Below are 6,119 nucleotides of genomic sequence, written 5' to 3'. Positions count from 1 at the left end.
AAAAAAAAAAAAAAAAGAAGCTTATCTAAAACAAAATCATGAATTTGAAACAAAATTTGAAAAGAAGAGTGGGAGAGAGAGTTTGGAAAGATAAATATAAAGCAAATAGAGGGCCAGGTGCAGTTGCTCACTCCTGTAATCCCAGCACTTTGGGAGGCCGTGGCAGGCAGATTACCTGAGGTCAAGAGTTCGAGACCAACCTGGCCAACATGGTGAAAATCCTTCTCTACTAAGAATACAAAAATTAGCCAGGTGTGATGGTGCACATCTGTAATCCCAGCTACTCAGGAGGCTGAGGCAGAAGAATCGCTTGAACCTGGGAGGCGGAGGTTGCAGTGGGCCAAGATAGTGCCATTGCACTCCAGCCTGGGCAACAGAGTAAAATTCCATCTCAAAAACAAACAAACAAACAAAATCATACAGCAGGTGGAGGCCCAGGCTTTGAGGGAAGCTCAGCTTCTTCACTCACTGTATGTGACAGCTGGGGCCTCACCTCTCAACTTGCAATGGACAGAGCACAGTGGAGCTTCTTAACCTGGATGGGAGAAGGGAGAAGGGAGATGGATTTGCAGATGCATTCATGTGGAGACAGTTATCTTTAAACTTATATTGTGCCATTATAAATGAGAACAACTACAGCCTTTTCTGGGATAGAATGGGGAAGTTCAATAATTTCAATAATTTAAAACAAAGCAGTAAGTCAAAGTCAAAGATTCCTAAAAGGATTTTAATTACTGCAAGAGTATAGAGTCCCTTCAAACAGACTCCCTTTCTAAAAACACAGCAATCCTAGCTCTGGGGAATAAATGTAATACTGATTGAAACCACAATGATGAGTAAGAATGGAAAAAAGAGCTATGTAATTTAAATCAGCATTTTCTTTTAAAAGTATCTGTTTTTTTTTTAAAAGAAAGAAAAATTATTTCAAAATATGTTTGTTGTCCTATCCTCATTCTACAGACACATTCATAGACATTTCTCTCAAGGTTCTCCCCGAAGAGAGACAGCATCTCCCAGACAAGAAGAAATTATATTTTGCAAGGTTTTGAATGAGAACATGCCTCCAAATCAAACGTGTGTGTTGTCTTAATGGTTAAAATAGGCTCTTGTTTTACAAAGGCAGATTTGATCCTTCTATCAAATAAAGCATGTTTTGATGATTAAAATGTATACATAGCAATAATCGGAAAGAACACTTTCATTTGTTGAATCCATTTTTCCTCTATCTCTTCTTTCCTTTCTTCCTTGAGTTGCCAATAAGGGCCAGGCAGGTGGTACAAAATAGAGGAAAGTGTTAGATGCAAGAGTAGGGATGCTGGGGTGGTGATGAACTGGAGAGTGCAGACTCCATCTACAACAAGAAGCCACTGGTCAGCAAGAGCCAGTGGGTGCCTTGCAGGAATGCTGGCCCAGTGTTAAGAGATTATCCTGTCACTCAAATAAGCCAGAATTCTTCATATTCATATGAAATCTCTCAGGTTCCAAATGGTTACAATCCTTTTAAACATTTGTTTAAACCAGGCAATCCAACAGTGAGTGACCAGATTGCAGTCTTTGACTTAACCTGTTTAAGCTCAACTTTCTCATCTAGATCAAGGGGCTACAATACAGATGAATACTTTTTAAAAAGTAATAAAAGTTGAACTCATTGAGTCCTTACTTTGTGCTAGACAGTGTTTGAAATACTTTATAAATATTAATTCATGGCTGGGCGCGGTGGCTCACGCCTGTAATCCCAGCACTTTGGGAGGCTGAAGAGATCCAGACCATCTTAGCTAACATGGTGAAACTTCGTCTCTACTAAAAATACAAAAAGTTAGCCAGGCGTGGTGGTGGGCGCCTGTAGTCCCAGCTACTCGGGAGGCTGAGGCAGGAGAATGGTGTGAACCTGGGAGGCAGAGCTTGCAGTGAGCGTCTCTCTACCTGAGTATTTCTGGATCTTTTTTTAAAACTTTCCAGATAATTTTTTATATACACACAGACACACATATATACAGGCTGGGCTCAGTGGCTCAGGTCTGTAATCCTAGCACTCTGGGAGGCCAAGGTGGGTGGATTGCTTGAACTCAGGAGTTTGAGACCAGCCTGGGCAACATGGTGAGCCATCATCTCTATAAAAAATACACACACACACACACAAATTAGCTGGGCGTGGCGGTGCGTCCCAGCTACTCGGGAGGCTGGGCAACAGAGTGAGACCCTGTTTCAGAAAAAAAAAAAAAAAATCTAGTTTTGCCCAAAGTGAGAATCTTCACAGCAAGCAATACCCTTCCCCTCCCCCTGTTCACACCCAAAACTTATCCCCTGTGTCCCTCATTTTATTGAAATAAATATTTCTTGGCAGCAGTGCTAGGCAGGCCCAGGCTAGACTCTGTGTGGGGAATCAAGGACGAACCAGACACAGAATTGCCCTGCAGTAGTTCACCGTTGTCAAGAGAAAAAGACAAGAAATTACAGTAATAACAGAGAGAAAGGGGAAAGTGTCATAAGGAACACAGCTAAAGTGTTCAGAAATTTAAAGGCGAGAGATCACTTCCAGCTGCACCCTTAATCACATACTGCCTCACATCTCTTGTATTATTGTCTTGTCTGGTTATTAATTCCTGTGTTATTAAACAACAGCAAGCCAATCACACTGAATAATTCATGGTGTTGCTTCTTCCTCCGCATCCAGATCATCAGCTCCTCCAAGTCAGGATTGGAGACTCTGATAGGCACATTTCAGGGGCTAATATCTATAGCCCTTTTTTTTTTTAAATTTTGAGGTGGAGTCTCGCTCTGTTACCCAGGCTAGTGACAGAGCTGGTCTCAAACTCCTAAGGCTAGAATGATCTCAAACTCCCAGGCTAGAATGCGCTGGTGTGATCTTGGCTCACTGCAACCTCCACCTCCTGAGTTCAAGCAATTCTCCTGCCTCAGCCTCCTCAGTAGCTGGGATTACAGGCACGCACCATCTTGCCCGGCTAATTTTTGTATTTTTAGTAAAGATGGGGTTTCACCATATTGGCCAGGCTGGTCTTGAATTCCTGACCTCAAGTGATCCACCTGCCTTGGCCTCCCACAGCGCTGGGATTACAGGTGTGAGCCACGCACGCAGCCTATCTATAGCCTAAAGAACACCTGCTTCAGCAGAAGAGACCACCAATAAAATGTTATAGGAATAAAGCCTGTAACAATATAGTCCTTTATTAGCTTACTAATATTTCTTCAATGCATTCAACAAAACCCAAAATTCAAAGTGATAAATAGAAGACTGCTTTTCAGCTGGGCACGGTGGCTCACGCCTGTAATCCTAGCACTTTGGGAGACCGAGGCGGGCGGATCACCTGAGGTCGGGAGTTCAAGACCAGCCTGACCAACATGGAGAAACGCTCTCTACTAAAAATACAAAATTAGCCGGGTGTGGTGGTGCGTGCCTATAATCCCAGCTACTCGGGAGGCTGAGACAGGAGAATTGCTTGAACCTGGGAGGAAGAGTTTGCGGTGAGCCGAGATGGAAGAGGTTGCGGTGAGCTGAGATCGTGCCATTGCTCTCCAGCCTGGGCAACAAGAGTGAAACTCCATCTCGGAAAAAAAGAAAAAAAAAAAAGAAGACTGCTTTTCCCTATAGTCACCTTTTTTTTCTTCTAGTGGGAGAAAATGTCTTCCCATTGCTGTTTCCTGGCTCCAGTGATGGACATCTCAGTTGGGTTTGTTCTCTACTCTTGGCTACATAGAAATGTTAAATAAAGGTGACTAACTGTAATAGTAAATACACCTTGGGTGTTTAGACTGTTTTTATATAGTAATCTCAGACTCTTCTGAGAGCTCTTTTGTGTGTGCACCACCAGAGTATTGCCTTTTGGCATCATTTCCAAGTCTTTCTGAAAAACATGCTATGTTTCCTTTTTTTGTTTCTGATTTTTAAATGACAGATGGTTAGGAAATGTCTTCTTTACTCTTATAATTATTTTCCCGTTTTTCTCCATTAAACAGCAATTACTCTCCTGCATAATCTTCCTAAGTAGTTATTTTCTAGCTCCTGAAGAGCATAATCACCATGAATGCATTCATCTTATGCACATCGTGGTTTCTCTCAGCGTGAAACTTCTACTGAATATAATTTGTACCACAGTAACTAACACAGACACTTAAACATGTTTGGTAGTTAACTTTTTATAAGTGGACCAAATTTTTAGATGAAACATTCATCTGTTTTACAAAGGGTCGTTTTCCTGGAATCTATCCAAAAGTATCTTCAAAGGGAAATTAGAAATATGATTACCATATTTTAAATATTTTCCAAGGGAGTAGTGGAGTGATAAAAATCTTTTTCCTCTGGCTTAAATTATCTCACATTTATACCATGCTAAGCAGTTTACAAAACATGCAAATTATCTGCTTTGTGGAGAAGTAAAACCCCTTGTAAATTTATTTCTTCATGCTAGCAATATAAAAAACACTTTAACTTACACTATACCAAACAAACTTCATTTGTATTAATTAATCAATTTATTTATTTGAGAGGCAATTTTGCTCTGTTGCCCAGGCTGGAGTGCAGTGGCGTGATCTTGGCTCACTGCAACCTCCGCCTCCTGGGTTCAAGTGATTCTCCTCCCTCAGCCTCCCAGGTAGCTGGGATTACAGGCACTTGCCACCACGCCTGGCTAATTTTTGTATTTTTAATAGAGACGGGGTTTCACCGTGTTGGCCAGGCTGGTCTCAAACTCCTAACCTCAGGTGATCTGCCCGCCTTGGGCTCCCAAAGTACTGGGATTACGGATGTGAGTCACCAGGCTCGGCCCCCAGAAAACTTGAGATTTAACTGTTAAACATATAAATCAAACTATAACACAGTAGTGAAAACAGAAACAAGCAGTTATATCTTCAGAAGAATTATAACTTATCTAAAAGCTTGGAAGCAGTAAATGAAATATCAAAAAACAAAAATAAGAGATTTGATAATTTGTGAATTGTAATATTAAAGGTGATTTTGACAGGCCACACTATTTTACCAGAAGCCACTCATGATGAATTTAGAAGAAATGTTATTCTTGGCATTTGGCGTTCAGCAATGTCTACATTTTACAAATAATCTCAAAAGCCAATGACACACACAGAATTTTTTGCTCTTGTTGTTGAGTCGAAGTTTGAATTCTGTGTAAGGCATTGTATCCCTGAGACAGCCCCTCACTAAACAGTAGGCTGGGCACGGTGGCTCATGCCTGTAATCCCAGCACTTTGGGAAGCCGAGGCAGGTGGATCAACTGAGGTCAGGAGTTCAAGACAAGCCTGGCCAACATGGTTTAACCCCACCTCCACTAAAAATACAAAAATTAGCCAGGCGTGGTGGTACATGTCTGTAATCCCAGGTACTTGGGAGGCTGAGGCAGGAGAATCACTTGAACCTGGGAGGTGGAGGTTGCAGTGAGCCAAGATCACGCCACTGCACTCCAGCCTAGGTGACAGAGCAAGATGCCGTCTCAAAAAAAAAAAAAAAAAGAAAAGAAAAAAAAAGTATCCTATCTGAACCACGGTCTTAGTCTGTGCTGCTATAACAAAATGCCACAGATTGGGTAATTTATTTATTAAAAAACCCAGAAATCTGTATCTTACAGTTCTGAAGGCTGAGAAGTCCAAGATGAAGGCACCAGCAGGTTTGTTGCCTGGTGAGGACCCAGTCTTTACTTTCATGAATGGTGCATCGTCAGGAGGGAGGAACGGTGTGACCTCACATGGCAGAGGGCAGAAGGGGAAAAGGGCTGAATGCAGTTGATCAAGCTTTTTGGTAGGTCGGTCAAGCCTAATGCCACTCGCGAGTGCTCCACTCTCATGACTTAATCACCTCTGGAAAGCCCCATTTCTTAACACTGTGACGTTGGTGATTCTGTTTCAAAACATGAGATTTGGAGGGAACACAGACCTTCAAACCACAGTAGACTTCTAGCACCTGAATTTCAGTGTGGTCTGGTCACTTACTGTGACAGACTCACCCTCCAGAAGTCACACATTAGTGTGTTTGTACAAAGGAAAGCATACTATTTCTCAAATATGGAGATTAAAAAAGGTCTTACTTAGCCCAGGCACGGTGGCTCACACCTGTAATCCCAGCACTTTGGGAGGCCGAGGCAGGCGGATCA

The 6,119-nt window shown here is 42.1% G+C and overlaps 1 long non-coding RNA gene across 1 annotated transcript; it reads right to left on the bottom strand.

Annotated features, from left to right (window-relative positions):
• Nucleotides 1-1,011: 1,011 nt before the first annotated feature.
• Nucleotides 1,012-5,742, bottom strand: LOC105549383. The gene is made up of 2 exons (XR_001007534.1): nt 5,596-5,742; nt 1,012-1,351 (listed from the first exon to the last, which is right to left on the bottom strand). It is a non-coding gene; the product is annotated as an uncharacterized LOC105549383 (long non-coding RNA).
• Nucleotides 5,743-6,119: the final 377 nt, after the last annotated feature.

The sequence above is a fragment of the Mandrillus leucophaeus genome, unplaced genomic scaffold, assembly GCF_000951045.1.
Source record: "Mandrillus leucophaeus isolate KB7577 unplaced genomic scaffold, Mleu.le_1.0 Scaffold436, whole genome shotgun sequence".
Lineage (NCBI taxonomy): Eukaryota > Metazoa > Chordata > Mammalia > Primates > Cercopithecidae > Mandrillus > Mandrillus leucophaeus.
The sequence above is the reverse complement of the archived record's forward strand: the minus strand, read 5'-3'. Positions and strand labels throughout refer to the sequence as shown.